The 14,670-nt window shown below is 43.2% G+C and overlaps 1 protein-coding gene across 2 annotated transcripts in view; it reads left to right on the forward strand.

Annotated features, from left to right (window-relative positions):
* Window positions 1-667: 667 nt before the first annotated feature.
* Window positions 668-14,670, forward strand: part of LOC106878117 (adhesion G protein-coupled receptor G6) — a 126,233-nt gene continuing 112,230 nt past the window's right edge. For both annotated transcript variants that reach the window (XM_089344833.1, XM_089344834.1), the window contains exons 1-8: window positions 668-746; window positions 3,992-4,063; window positions 5,791-5,862; window positions 7,280-7,351; window positions 8,745-8,816; window positions 10,506-10,577; window positions 11,995-12,066; window positions 13,928-13,999. The gene's annotated coding sequence lies outside the window, so the exon portion shown is untranslated. The remainder of the gene's footprint in view (window positions 747-3,991; window positions 4,064-5,790; window positions 5,863-7,279; window positions 7,352-8,744; window positions 8,817-10,505; window positions 10,578-11,994; window positions 12,067-13,927; window positions 14,000-14,670) is intronic.

Consider the following 14,670-nt stretch of genomic DNA (forward strand, 5'->3'; position numbering starts at 1 on the left):
TGTTCTTGTTCTTCCTAACCTCCTCCCCTATCCTCGTCCTCGCCATCCCTCCCCTACTCCCCGAATCCTCATATTCGCCTCCCCCTCCTCTCCTCCTCACCTCCCCTGCTCCCCTGTTCCCCTGCTCCACCTACTCTGCACCCTACTCCTCTTCTCCCACCCTCCTCTTCCCCCTCCTCTGCTCCTCTCCTCCTCCTTCTCCCCATCCCCTGCCCCTCCTCCTCTTCTTCTCTTCTTTCATCTACTACTAATACTACTACTACTACTAATACTACTACTACTACTACTACTACTACTACTACTACTTCTACTACACCCTCCTCTCCTTCCTCCTCCTCCTCCTCCTCCTCTCATTCTTCCTCCTCCTTCTCCTCTGGTTCTTGTTGTGCTTCTCTTACTCATGCTCCTTCATCTTGTTCTTACTACTACTACTACTACTACTACTACTACTACTACTACTACTACTAATTCCTTTCTTCTTCTTCTTCATTGTCTTCTCCTCCTCCTTCTATTTCCTCCTAATATTCAAACTCTCTTTTAAACTTTCTACTTTTCCATCCCTTTTTTCTCCCTTATCTTTTCCTATCCCTTTCTTCATCTTTTTCTCCTCATTTGTCCTTTCCTTCATTAAACTCTTTTATACTATTTCTGATGAAATCTCTTTGATGTTTCAGACGTTTGGATAATAATAACATCACAAATATCGCCCCAGAATCCTTCCAGCATTTGACCAGTTTAAAATATTTGTAAGTAGAATGAGTCTTATTGATAGTATTTCATTGAGGATATATTTGTGAATCAATCATGTCTTTCTCCCCTATTTTCTGTCCCTTAATATTTTACCTAGAAGTTTCATTATGAATCTCTCTGCCTTCATGTGTATTTCCCGTCCTCCCCGCCTCCTCCTTCTCCACTTCTTCGTTTTTCTTCACCTCCACCTCCTACTTCTCCTCCACATCATCATAATCTTCATCCTCGTACATCTCCCCTTCTCCCCTTTTTCTTCTCGATTTTCGTCTCCTACTTCTACTTCTATTTCTACATCATTTTTTTCTTCTTCTTCCTCGTCCTCCTCCTTCTTCTTCTTCCTCTTCTTTTTCTTCTTCTTCTTCTTCTTCTTCTTCTTCTTCTTCTTCTTCTTCTTCTTCTTCTTCTTCTTCTTCTTCTTCTGTTACACTTTCTACTTTTTCATCCCTTTTCTCCCTTATCGTTTCCTATCCCTTTCTTCATCTTTTTCCCCTCATTTGTCCTTTCCTTCATAAAACTCTTTTATACTATTTCTGATGAAATCTCTTTGATGAACATCACAAATATCGCCCCAGAAGCCTTCCAGCATTTGACCAGATTAGAATATTTGTAAGTAGAATGAGTCTTATTGATAGGATTTCATTGAGGATATATTTGTGAATCAATCATGTCTTTCTCCCCTATTTTCTGTCCCTTAATATTTTACCTAGAAGTTTCATTATGAATCTCTCTGCCTTGAAATGTATTTCCCGTCCTCCTCCTCCCCTTCCCTTCCTCCTATCCTTTCCCCTCCTCCCCCTCTCCTCCTTCCCCTGCACTCCGCATTTCCTCTTCCCGCCTCTCCTCCTCCATCCCATCATCTCCTCCTCCCCTCCTCCTAGTCCTTCTCCACTGCTTTGTTCTTCTTCTCCTCCATCTCCTCCTACTCCTCCTCCTCCACATCATCATAATCTTCATCATCGTACATCTCTCCTTCTCCCCTTTTTGTTCTCGATTTTCGTCTCCTACTTCTACTTCTATTTCTACATCATTTTCTTCTTGTCCTCCCCGTCCACTTCTTCTTCATCCTCCTCTCCTCCAACTTCATCTTCTTCCTTGTTCTCCCGTCTCTTCCTCCCCTCCTCCTCGTCCCACTCCACCTACTTCTTTATCCTCTTCTCCTCATCCTCTTCTTCCACCTCCTCCACCTTCTTCTTCTTGTTCTTCTTTGTCGTCTTCTCATTTTCCTCCTCATTCTCCTCTTTCTTCTTCTTCTTCATCGTCTTCTTCTTATTCTTCTTCTTTTTCGTCTTCTTCTTCTTCTTCTTCTTCTTCTTCTTCTTCTTCTTCTCCATCTTCTTCTTCTTCTTCTTCTTCTTCTTCTTCTTCTTGTTCTTCTACTTCTTCTTCTTCTTGTTGTTCTCCTTCTTCTTCTACTTCTCCTTTTTCTACTACTACTACTACTGCTACTTCTTCTTCTCCTTCTTCTCCTTCTTCTTCTTCTTCTTCTTCTTCTCCTTTTTCTACTACTACTACTGCTTCTTTTTCTTCTTCTTCTTCTTCTTCTTCTTCTTCTTCTTCTTCTTCTTCTTCTTCATTTTCATCTTCTTCTGTTACACATTCTACTTTTCCATCCGTTATTTATCCCTCATCTTTCCTATCCCTTTCTTCATCTTTTTCTCCTCATTTGTCCTTTCCTTCATAAAACTCTTTTATACTATTTCTGATGAAATCTCTTTGATGTTTCAGATATTTGGATAATAATAACATCACAAATATCGCCCCAGAAGCCTTCCAGCATTTGACCAGATTAGAATATTTGTAAGTAGAATGAGTCTTATTGATAGGATATCATTGAGGATATATTTGTGAATCAATCATGTCTTTCTCCCCTATTTTCTGTCCCTTAATATTTTACCTAGAAGTTTCATTATGAATCTCTCTGCCTTCAAATGTATTTCCTGCCTGCTCCTCCTCCTCCTCCTCCTCCTCCTCCTCCTCCTCCAGCGCCACCTTCTTCTTCTTCTTCTTCTTCTTCTTCTTCTTCTTCTTCTTCTTCTTCTTCTTTTTCTTCTTCTTCTTCTTCTTCTCCCCTCCTCCTCCTCAAACATCATCTTCTTCGTCTCCTCCTCCTCTTCCTCCTCCTCCACTTTCTCCTCCTCCTCTTCCTCGTCTTGCTCCACCTCCTCCTCTTGCTCCTCTTGCTCCCCTTCTTCTTCTTCTGCCCCTCCTCCTTCACCTTGTTTTTCTTCTTCATCTTCGTTTTCTTCTACTTATATTTCTTTTACTGCTCCACCTCCTCCTCCTCCTGCTGCGACTCACCTCGAACTTCTCTTCTCCACCACCTACGCCTCCTCCTCCATCTCTTCCTCTTCTATCTCCTCCTCCTCCACCTCCTCCTCCACCTCCTCCCCTCCTCCTCTATCTCCTCCTCCTCCATCTGCTCCTCCTCCTCCTCCTCCTCCTCCTCCTCCATCTCTTCCTCATCTTCATCATCATACTCCTCCACCTCCCTCCTCCCGTTTCTTGTTCTTGTTTTTGTCTTCTACATATACTTCTATTTCTTTTTGTTCTCCTCTTCTTCTTGTTCTTGTTCTTCCTAACCTCCTCCCCTATCCTCGTCCTCGCCATCCCTCCCCTACTCCCCGAATCCTCATATTCGCCTCCCCCTCCTCTCCTCCTCACCTCCCCTGCTCCCCTGTTCCCCTGCTCCACCTACTCTGCACCCTACTCCTCTTCTCCCACCCTCCTCTTCCCCCTCCTCTGCTCCTCTCCTCCTCCTTCTCCCCATCCCCTGCCCCTCCTCCTCTTCTTCTCTTCTTTCATCTACTACTAATACTACTACTACTACTAATACTACTACTACTACTACTACTACTACTACTACTACTACTACTACTACTTCTACTACACCCTCCTCTCCTTCCTCCTCCTCCTCCTCCTCCTCTCATTCTTCCTCCTCCTTCTCCTCTGGTTCTTGTTGTGCTTCTCTTACTGATGCTCCTTCATCTTGTTCTTACTACTACTACTACTACTACTACTACTACTACTACTACTAATTCCTTTCTTCTTCTTCTTCATTGTCTTCTCCTCCTCCTTCTATTTCCTCCTAATATTCAAACTCTCTTTTAAACTTTCTACTTTTCCATCCCTTTTTTCTCCCTTATCTTTTCCTATCCCTTTCTTCATCTTTTTCTCCTCATTTGTCCTTTCCTTCATTAAACTCTTTTATACTATTTCTGATGAAATCTCTTTGATGTTTCAGATATTTGCATAATAATAACATCACAAATATCGCCCCAGAATCCTTCCAGCATTTGACCAGTTTAAAATGTTTGTAAGTAGAATGAGTCTTATTGATAGTATTTCATTGAGGATATATTTGTGAATCAATCATGTCTTTCTCCCCTATTTTCTGTCCCTTAATATTTTACCTAGAAGTTTCATTATGAATCTCTCTGCCTTCATGTGTATTTCCCGTCCTCCCCGCCTCCTCCTTCTCCACTTCTTCGTTTTTCTTCACCTCCACCTCCTACTTCTCCTCCACATCATCATAATCTTCATCCTCGTACATCTCCCCTTCTCCCCTTTTTCTTCTCGATTTTCGTCTCCTACTTCTACTTCTATTTCTACATCATTTTTTTCTTCTTCTTCCTCGTCCTCCTCCTTCTTCTTCTTCTTCTTCTTCTTCTTCTTCTTCTTCTTCTTCTTCTTCTTCTTCTTCTTCTTCTTCTTCTTCTTCTTCTTCTGTTACACTTTCTACTTTTTCATCCCTTTTCTCCCTTATCGTTTCCTATCCCTTTCTTCATCTTTTTCCCCTCATTTGTCCTTTCCTTCATAAAACTCTTTTATACTATTTCTGATGAAATCTCTTTGATGAACATCACAAATATCGCCCCAGAAGCCTTCCAGCATTTGACCAGATTAGAATATTTGTAAGTAGAATGAGTCTTATTGATAGGATTTCATTGAGGATATATTTGTGAATCAATCATGTCTTTCTCCCCTATTTTCTGTCCCTTAATATTTTACCTAGAAGTTTCATTATGAATCTCTCTGCCTTGAAATGTATTTCCCGTCCTCCTCCTCCCCTTCCCTTCCTCCTATCCTTTCCCCTCCTCCCCCTCTCCTCCTTCCCCTGCACTCCGCATTTCCTCTTCCCGCCTCTCCTCCTCCATCCCATCATCTCCTCCTCCCCTCCTCCTAGTCCTTCTCCACTGCTTTGTTCTTCTTCTCCTCCATCTCCTCCTACTCCTCCTCCTCCACATCATCATAATCTTCATCATCGTACATCTCTCCTTCTCCCCTTTTTGTTCTCGATTTTCGTCTCCTACTTCTACTTCTATTTCTACATCATTTTCTTCTTGTCCTCCCCGTCCACTTCTTCTTCATCCTCCTCTCCTCCAACTTCATCTTCTTCCTTGTTCTCCCGTCTCTTCCTCCCCTCCTCCTCGTCCCACTCCACCTACTTCTTTATCCTCTTCTCCTCATCCTCTTCTTCCACCTCCTCCACCTTCTTCTTCTTGTTCTTCTTTGTCGTCTTCTCATTTTCCTCCTCATCCTCCTCTTTCTTCTTCTTCTTCTTCATCGTCTTATTCTTATTCTTATTCTTTTTCTTCTGCTTCTTCTTCTTCTCCATCTTCTTCTTCTTCTTCTTCTTCTTCTTCTTCTTCTTCTTCTTCTTCTTCTCCTTCTTCTTGTTCTTGTTCTTGTTCTTCTACTTCTTCTTCTTGTTGTTGTTCTCCTTCTTCTTCTACTTCTCCTTTTTCTACTACTACTACTACTGCTACTTCTTCTTCTTCTTCTTCTTCTTCTTCTCCTTCTTCTTCTTCTTCTTCTTCTTCTTCTTCTTCTTCTCCTCCTTTTTCTACTACTACTACTGCTACTTCTTCTTCTTCTTCTTCATCTCCTCCTCCTTCTTCTTCTTCTTCTTCTTTCTACTTTTCCATCTCTTTTTTCTCCCTTATCTTTTCCTATCTCTTTCTTCATCTTTTTCCCTCATTTGTCCTTTCCTTCATAAAACTCTTTTATACTATTTCTGATGAAATCTCTTTGATGTTTCAGATATTTGGATAATAATAACATCACAAATATCGCCCCAGAATCCTTCCAGCATTTGACCAGTTTAATCGATTTGTAAGTAGAATGAGTCTTATTGATAGGATTTCATTGCGGATATATTTGTGAATCAATCATGTCTTTCTCCCCTATTTTCTGTCCCTTAATATTTTACTTAGAAGTTTCATTATGAATCTCTCTGCCTTCAAATGTATTTCCTGCCTGCTGCTCCTCCTCCTCCTCCTCCTCCTCCTCCAGCGCCACCTTCTTCTTCTTCTTCTTCTTCTTCTTCTTCTTCTTCTTCTTTTTCTTCTTCTTCTTCTTCTTCTCCCCTCCTCCTCCTCAAACATCATCTTCTTCGTCTCCTCCTCCTCTTCCTCCTCCTCCACTTTCTCCTCCTCCTCTTCCTCGTCTTGCTCCACCTCCTCCTCTTGCTCCTCTTGCTCCCCTTCTTCTTCTTCTGCCCCTCCTCCTTCACCTTGTTTTTCTTCTTCATCTTCGTTTTCTTCTACTTATATTTCTTTTACTGCTCCACCTCCTCCTCCTCCTGCTGCGACCCACCTCGAACTTCTCTTCTCCACCACCTACGCCTCCTCCTCCATCTCTTCCTCTTCTATCTCCTCCTCCTCCACCTCCTCCCCTCCTCCTCTATCTCCTCCTCTATCTCCTCCTCCTCCATCTGCTGCTGCTGCTGCTCCTCCTCCTCCTCCTCCTCCTCCATCTCTTCCTCATCTTCATCATCATACTCCTCCTCCTCCTTCCTCCCGTTTCTTGTTCTTGTTTTTGTCTTCTACATATACTTCTATTTCTTTTTGTTCTCCTCTTCTTCTTGTTCTTGTTCTTCCTAACCTCCTCCCCTATCCTCGTCCTCGCCATCCCTCCCCTACTCCCCGAATCCTCATATTCGCCTCCCCCTCCTCTCCTCCTCACCTCCCCTGCTCCCCTGTTCCCCTGCTCCACCTACTCTGCACCCTACTCCTCTTCTCCCACCCTCCTCTTCCCCCTCCTCTGCTCCTCTCCTCCTCCTTCTCCCCATCCCCTGCCCCTCCTCCTCTTCTTCTCTTCTTTCATCTACTACTAATACTACTACTACTACTAATACTACTACTACTACTACTACTACTACTACTACTTCTACTACACCCTCCTCTCCTTCCTCCTCCTCCTCCTCCTCTCATTCTTCCTCCTCCTTCTCCTCTGGTTCTTGTTGTGCTTCTCTTACTCATGCTCCTTCATCTTGTTCTTACTACTACTACTACTACTACTACTACTACTACTAATAATAATAATTCCTTTCTTCTTCTTCTTCATTGTCTTCTCCTCCTCCTTCTATTTCCTCCTAATATTCAAACTCTCTTTTAAACTTTCTACTTTTCCATCCCTTTTTTCTCCCTTATCTTTTCCTATCCCTTTCTTCATCTTTTTCTCCTCATTTGTCCTTTCCTTCATTAAACTCTTTTATACTATTTCTGATGAAATCTCTTTGATGTTTCAGATATTTGCATAATAATAACATCACAAATATCGCCCCAGAATCCTTCCAGCATTTGACCAGTTTAAAATGTTTGTAAGTAGAATGAGTCTTATTGATAGTATTTCATTGAGGATATATTTGTGAATCAATCATGTCTTTCGCCCCTATTTTCTGTCCCTTAATATTTTACTTAGAAGTTTCATTATGAATCTCTCTGCCTTCAAATGTATTTCCTGCCTGCTCCTCCTCCTCCTCCTCCTCCTCCTCCTCCAGCGCCACCTTCTTCTTCTTCTTCTTCTTCTTCTTCTTCTTCTTCTTCTTCTTCTTCTTTTTCTTCTTCTTCTTCTTCTTCTCCCCTCCTCCTCCTCAAACATCATCTTCTTCGTCTCCTCCTCCACTTCCTCCTCCTCCACTTCCTCCTCCTCCACTTTCTCCTCCTCCTCTTCCTCGTCTTGCTCCACCTCCTCCTCTTGCTCCTCTTGCTCCCCTTCTCCTTCTTCTGCCCCTCCTCCTTCACCTTGTTTTTCTTCTTCATCTTCGTTTTCTTCTACTTATATTTCTTTTACTGCTCCACCTCCTCCTCCTCCTGCTGCGACCCACCTCGAACTTCTCTTCTCCACCTCCTCCCCTCCTCCTCTATCTCCTCCTCCTCCATCTGCTGCTGCTGCTGCTCCTCCTCCTCCTCCTCCTCCTCCATCTCTTCCTCATCTTCATCATCATACTCCTCCACCTCCCTCCTCCCGTTTCTTGTTCTTGTTTTTGTCTTCTACATATACTTCTATTTCTTTTTGTTCTCCTCTTCTTCTTGTTCTTGTTCTTCCTAACCTCCTCCCCTATCCTCGTCCTCGCCATCCCTCCCCTACTCCCCGAATCCTCATATTCGCCTCCCCCTCCTCTCCTCCTCACCTCCCCTGCTCCCCTGTTCCCCTGCTCCACCTACTCTGCACCCTACTCCTCTTCTCCCACCCTCCTCTTCCCCCTCCTCTGCTCCTCTCCTCCTCCTTCTCCCCATCCCCTGCCCCTCCTCCTCTTCTTCTCTTCTTTCATCTACTACTAATACTACTACTACTACTAATACTACTACTACTACTACTACTACTACTACTACTACTACTACTACTACTACTACACCCTCCTCTCCTTCCTCCTCCTCCTCCTCCTCTCATTCTTCCTCCTCCTTCTCCTCTGGTTCTTGTTGTGCTTCTCTTACTCATGCTCCTTCATCTTGTTCTTACTACTACTACTACTACTACTACTACTACTACTACTACTACTACTAATTCCTTTCTTCTTCTTCTTCATTGTCTTCTCCTCCTCCTTCTATTTCCTCCTAATATTCAAACTCTCTTTTAAACTTTCTACTTTTCCATCCCTTTTTTCTCCCTTATCTTTTCCTATCCCTTTCTTCATCTTTTTCTCCTCATTTGTCCTTTCCTTCATTAAACTCTTTTATACTATTTCTGATGAAATCTCTTTGATGTTTCAGACGTTTGGATAATAATAACATCACAAATATCGCCCCAGAATCCTTCCAGCATTTGACCAGTTTAGAATATTTGTAAGTAGAATGAGTCTTATTGATAGTATTTCATTGAGGATATATTTGTGAATCAATCATGTCTTTCTCCCCTATTTTCTGTCCCTTAATATTTTACCTAGAAGTTTCATTATGAATCTCTCTGCCTTCAAATGTATTTCCCGTCCTCCCCGCCTCCTCCTTCTCCACTTCTTCGTTTTTCTTCACCTCCACCTCCTACTTCTCCTCCACATCATCATAATCTTCATCCTCGTACATCTCCCCTTCTCCCCTTTTTCTTCTCGATTTTCGTCTCCTACTTCTACTTCTATTTCTACATCATTTTTTTCTTCTTCTTCCTCGTCCTCCTCCTTCTTCTACTTCCTCTTCTTCTTCTTCTTCTTCTTCTTCTTCTTCTTCTTCTTCTTCTTCTTCTGTTACACTTTCTACTTTTTCATCCCTTTTCTCCCTTATCGTTTCCTATCCCTTTCTTCATCTTTTTCCCCTCATTTGTCCTTTCCTTCATAAAACTCTTTTATACTATTTCTGATGAAATCTCTTTGATGAACATCACAAATATCGCCCCAGAAGCCTTCCAGCATTTGACCAGATTAGAATATTTGTAAGTAGAATGAGTCTTATTGATAGGATTTCATTGAGGATATATTTGTGAATCAATCATGTCTTTCTCCCCTATTTTCTGTCCCTTAATATTTTACCTAGAAGTTTCATTATGAATCTCTCTGCCTTGAAATGTATTTCCCGTCCTCCTCCTCCCCTTCCCTTCCTCCTATCCTTTCCCCTCCTCCCCCTCTCCTCCTTCCCCTGCACTCCGCATTTCCTCTTCCCGCCTCTCCTCCTCCATCCCATCATCTCCTCCTCCCCTCCTCCTAGTCCTTCTCCACTGCTTTGTTCTTCTTCTCCTCCATCTCCTCCTACTCCTCCTCCTCCACATCATCATAATCTTCATCATCGTACATCTCTCCTTCTCCCCTTTTTGTTCTCGATTTTCGTCTCCTACTTCTACTTCTATTTCTACATCATTTTCTTCTTGTCCTCCCCGTCCACTTCTTCTTCATCCTCCTCTCCTCCAACTTCATCTTCTTCCTTGTTCTCCCGTCTCTTCCTCCCCTCCTCCTCGTCCCACTCCACCTACTTCTTTATCCTCTTCTCCTCATCCTCTTCTTCCACCTCCTCCACCTTCTTCTTCTTGTTCTTCTTTGTCGTCTTCTCATTTTCCTCCTCATTCTCCTCTTTCTTCTTCTTCTTCTTCATCGTCTTATTCTTATTCTTCTTCTTTTTCTTCTTCTTCTTCTTCTTCTCCATCTTCTTCTTCTTCTTCTTCTTCTTCTTCTTCTTCTTCTTCTCCTTCTTCTTGTTCTTGTTCTTGTTCTTCTACTTCTTCTTGTTGTTGTTGTTCTCCTTCTTCTTCTACTTCTCCTTTTTCTACTACTACTACTACTGCTACTTCTCCTTCTTCTTCTTCTTCTTCTTCTCCTTCTTCTTCTTCTTCTTCTTCTTCTTCTCCTTTTTCTACTACTACTACTGCTACTTCTTCTTCTTCTTCTTCTTCTCCTCCTCCTTCTTCTTCTTCTTCTTCTTTCTACTTTTCCATCTCTTTTTTTCTCCCTTATCTTTTCCTATCTCTTTCTTCATCTTTTTCCCTCATTTGTCCTTTCCTTCATTAAACTCTTTTATACTATTTCTGATGAAATCTCTTTGATGTTTCAGATATTTGAATAATAATAACATCACAAATATCGCCCCAGAAGCCTTCCAGCATTTGACCAGTTTAAGCCTTTTGTAAGTAGAATGAGTCTTATTGATAGGATTTCATTGCGGATATATTTGTGAATCAATCATGTCTTTCTCCCCTATTTTCTGTCCCTTAATATTTTACTTAGAAGTTTCATTATGAATCTCTCTGCCTTCAAATGTATTTCCTGCCTGCTCCTCCTCCTCCTCCTCCTCCTCCTCCAGCGCCACCTACTTCTTCTTCTTCTTCTTCTTCTTCTTCTTCTTCTTCTTCTTCTTCTTCTTCTTCTTCTTCTTTTTCTTCTTCTTCTTCTTCTTCTCCCCTCCTCCTCCTCAAACATCATCTTCTTCGTCTCCTCCTCCACTTCCTCCTCCTCCACTTCCTCCTCCTCCACTTTCTCCTCCTCCTCTTCCTCGTCTTGCTCCACCTCCTCCTCTTGCTCCTCTTGCTCCCCTTCTTCTTCTTCTGCCCCTCCTCCTTCACCTTGTTTTTCTTCTTCATCTTCGTTTTCTTCTACTTATATTTCTTTTACTTCTCCACCTCCTCCTCCTCCTGCTGCGACCCACCTCGAACTTCTCTTCTCCACCACCTACGCCTCCTCCTCCATCTCTTCCTCTTCTATCTCCTCCTCCTCCACCTCCTCCCCTCCTCCTCTATCTCCTCCTACTCCATCTGCTGCTGCTGCTGCTGCTGCTCCTCCTCCTCCTCCTCCTCCATCTCTTCCTCATCTTCATCATCATACTCCTCCACCTCCCTCCTCCCGTTTCTTGTTCTTGTTTTTGTCTTCTACATATACTTCTATTTCTTTTTGTTCTCCTCTTCTTCTTGTTCTTGTTCTTCCTAACCTCCTCCCCTATCCTCGTCCTCGCCATCCCTCCCCTACTCCCCGAATCCTCATATTCGCCTCCCCCTCCTCTCCTCCTCACCTCCCCTGCTCCCCTGTTCCCCTGCTCCACTTACTCTGCACCCTACTCCTCCTCTCCCACCCTCCTCTTCCCCCTCCTCTGCTCCTCTCCTCCTCCTTCTCCCCATCCCCTGCCCCTCCTCCTCTTCTTCTCTTCTTTCATCTACTACTAATACTACTACTACTACTACTACTACTACTACTTCTACTACACCCTCCTCTCCTTCCTCCTCCTCCTCCTCCTCCTCTCATTCTTCCTCCTCCTTCTCCTCTGGTTCTTGTTGTGCTTCTCTTACTCATGCTCCTTCATCTTGTTCTTACTACTACTACTACTACTACTACTACTACTACTAATTCCTTTCTTCTTCTTCTTCATTGTCTTCTCCTCCTCCTTCTATTTCCTCCTAATATTCAAACTCTCTTTTAAACTTTCTACTTTTCCATCCCTTTTTTCTCCCTTATCTTTTCCTATCCCTTTCTTCATCTTTTTCTCCTCATTTGTCCTTTCCTTCATTAAACTCTTTTATACTATTTCTGATGAAATCTCTTTGATGTTTCAGATATTTGCATAATAATAACATCACAAATATCGCCCCAGAATCCTTCCAGCATTTGACCAGTTTAGAATATTTGTAAGTAGAATGAGTCTTATTGATAGTATTTCATTGAGGATATATTTGTGAATCAATCATGTCTTTCTCCCCTATTTTCTGTCCCTTAATATTTTACCTAGAAGTTTCATTATGAATCTCTCTGCCTTCAAATGTATTTCCCGTCCTCCCCGCCTCCTCCTTCTCCACTTCTTCGTTTTTCTTCACCCCCACCTCCTACTTCTCCTCCACATCATCATAATCTTCATCCTCGTACATCTCCCCTTCTCCCCTTTTTCTTCTCGATTTTCGTCTCCTACTTCTACTTCTATTTCTACATCATTTTTTTCTTCTTCTTCCCCGTCCTCCTCCTTCTTCTTCTTCCTCTTCTTCTTCTTCTTCTTCTTCTTCTTCTTCTTTGCTCCTCCTCCTCCTCCTCCTCCTCCCCCTCATCATCATCATCGTACTCCTTCTCATCCACTTCCTTGTCCTCGTTTTTCTTCTGTTTATATTTTCTTTTCCTTCCAACTCCCTCTCCTCCTCCTCCTCCAACTTGCCCTCCACCTGCTCCTCCTCCTTCTCTTGACCTGGTTATTGTTCGTCTTCTCCTCCTTCATCTTTTAAATCTATTACTACTACTACTACTACTACTACTACTACTACTACTACTACTACTACTACTACTACTTTTCCATCCCTGTTTACTCCCTCATCCTCCTACTCCTCCTCCTCATGATGATGATGATCATCATCCCACTCTTCATCCTCTCCTCATTTTCCTTTTTCTCATTTTTCTTCTTTTTCTCCTTCTGTTCTTCCTCATCGTCATTCTCTTCCGCCTCCTCCTCCGCCTCCTCCTCCTCCTCCTCCTCCGCCGCCGCCTCCGCCTCCACCTCCGCCTCCGCCTCCGTCTCCGCCTCATTCCACTCCCCACCTCCTATCCCTCCCTCCCTCACCCTCTTCTCCATCTCCTTCCCTTCCCTTCCCTCCCCCTCTTCTCCCTCTCCCTCTTCTCCCTCTCCCTTCATCCCCTCCCTCCACTACTACTACTACTACTACTACTACTACTTCCCTCTTCTCCTTTTTCTTCCGTTTCTCAATCTTCCTCTTCGTTCTGCTTCTCTTGTTCTTCTTCGTGTTGTTCTCCTCCTCCTCCTTCTTCATCTACTACTAGTACTACTACTATCACTACTACTCCTCCTCCTCCTCCTCCTCCCCTCCTCCCCCTCTTCCTCCCCCCTCCGCAGCTCCTCTCCTCCTCTCCTCCCCATCCCCTGCCCCTCCTCCACTTCTCTTCTTTCATCTACTACTACTACTACTACTACTACTACTACTACTACTACTACTACTACTACTACACCATCCTCCTCTCCTTCTTCCTCCCCTCCTCTCCTTCTTCCACCCCTCCTCTCCTTCTTCGACCCCCTCCTCTCCTTCTTACTCCTCCACCTCTCCTTCCTCCTCCTCCTTCCTCCTCCTCCTTCCTCCTCCTCCTCCTCTCCTTCTTCCTCCTCCTCCACTCCTTCTTCCTCCTCCTCCTCTCCTTCTTCCTCCTCCTCCTCTCCTTCTTCATCCTCCTCCTCGGGTTCTTGTTCTTGTTGTTCTTCTCTTACTCCTGCTCCTTCATCTTGTTCTTACTACTACTACTACTACTACTAATACTACTACTACTACTACTACCACTACTACTACTACTAATTCCTTTCTTCTTCTTCCTTGTCTCCTCTTCCTCCTTCTCCTATTTCCTCCTAATATTCAAACTCTCTTTTAAACTTTCTACTTTTCCATCCGTTATTTATCCCTCATCTTTCCTATCCTTTTCTTCATCTTTTTTCCCTCATTTGTCCTTTCCTTCATAAAACTCTTTTATACTATTTCTGATGAAATCTCTTTGATGTTTCAGATATTTGGATAATAAAAACATCACAAATATCGCCCCAGAATCCTTCCAGCATTTGACCAGTTTAGAATATTTGTAAGTAGAATGAGTCTTATTGATAGGATTTCATTGAGGATATATTTGTGAATCAATCATGTCTTTCTCCCCTATTTTCTGTCCCTTAATATTTTACCTAGAAGTTTCATTATGAATCTCTCTGCCTTGAAATGTATTTCCCGTCCTCCTCCTCCCCTTCCCTTCCTCCTATCCTTTCCCCTCCTCCCCCTCTCCTCCTTCCCCTGCACTCCGCATTTCCTCTTCCCGCCTCTCCTCCTCCATCCCATCATCTCCTCCTCCCCTCCTCCTAGTCCTTCTCCACTGCTTTGTTCTTCTTCTCCTCCATCTCCTCCTACTCCTCCTCCACATCATCATAATCTTCATCATCGTACATCTCTCCTTCTCCCCTTTTTGTTCTCGATTTTCGTCTCCTACTTCTACTTCTATTTCTACATCATTTTCTTCTTCTCCTCCCCGTCCACTTCTTCTTCATCCTCCTCTCCTCCAACTTCATCTTCTTCCTTGTTCTCCCGTCTCTTCCTCCCCTCCTCCTCGTCACACTCCACCTACTTCTTTATCCTCTTCTCCACATCCTCTTCTTCCACCTCCTCCACCTTCTTCTTCTTGTTCTTCTTTGTCGTCTTCTCATTTTCCTCCTCATTCTCCTCTTTCTTCTTCTTCTTCTTCATCGTCTTCTTCTTCTTCTTCTT

This window comes from Octopus bimaculoides, chromosome 28 (assembly GCF_046866305.1).
Source record: "Octopus bimaculoides isolate indiv1 chromosome 28, ASM4686630v1, whole genome shotgun sequence".
In the NCBI taxonomy this organism is placed as follows: domain Eukaryota; kingdom Metazoa; phylum Mollusca; class Cephalopoda; order Octopoda; family Octopodidae; genus Octopus; species Octopus bimaculoides.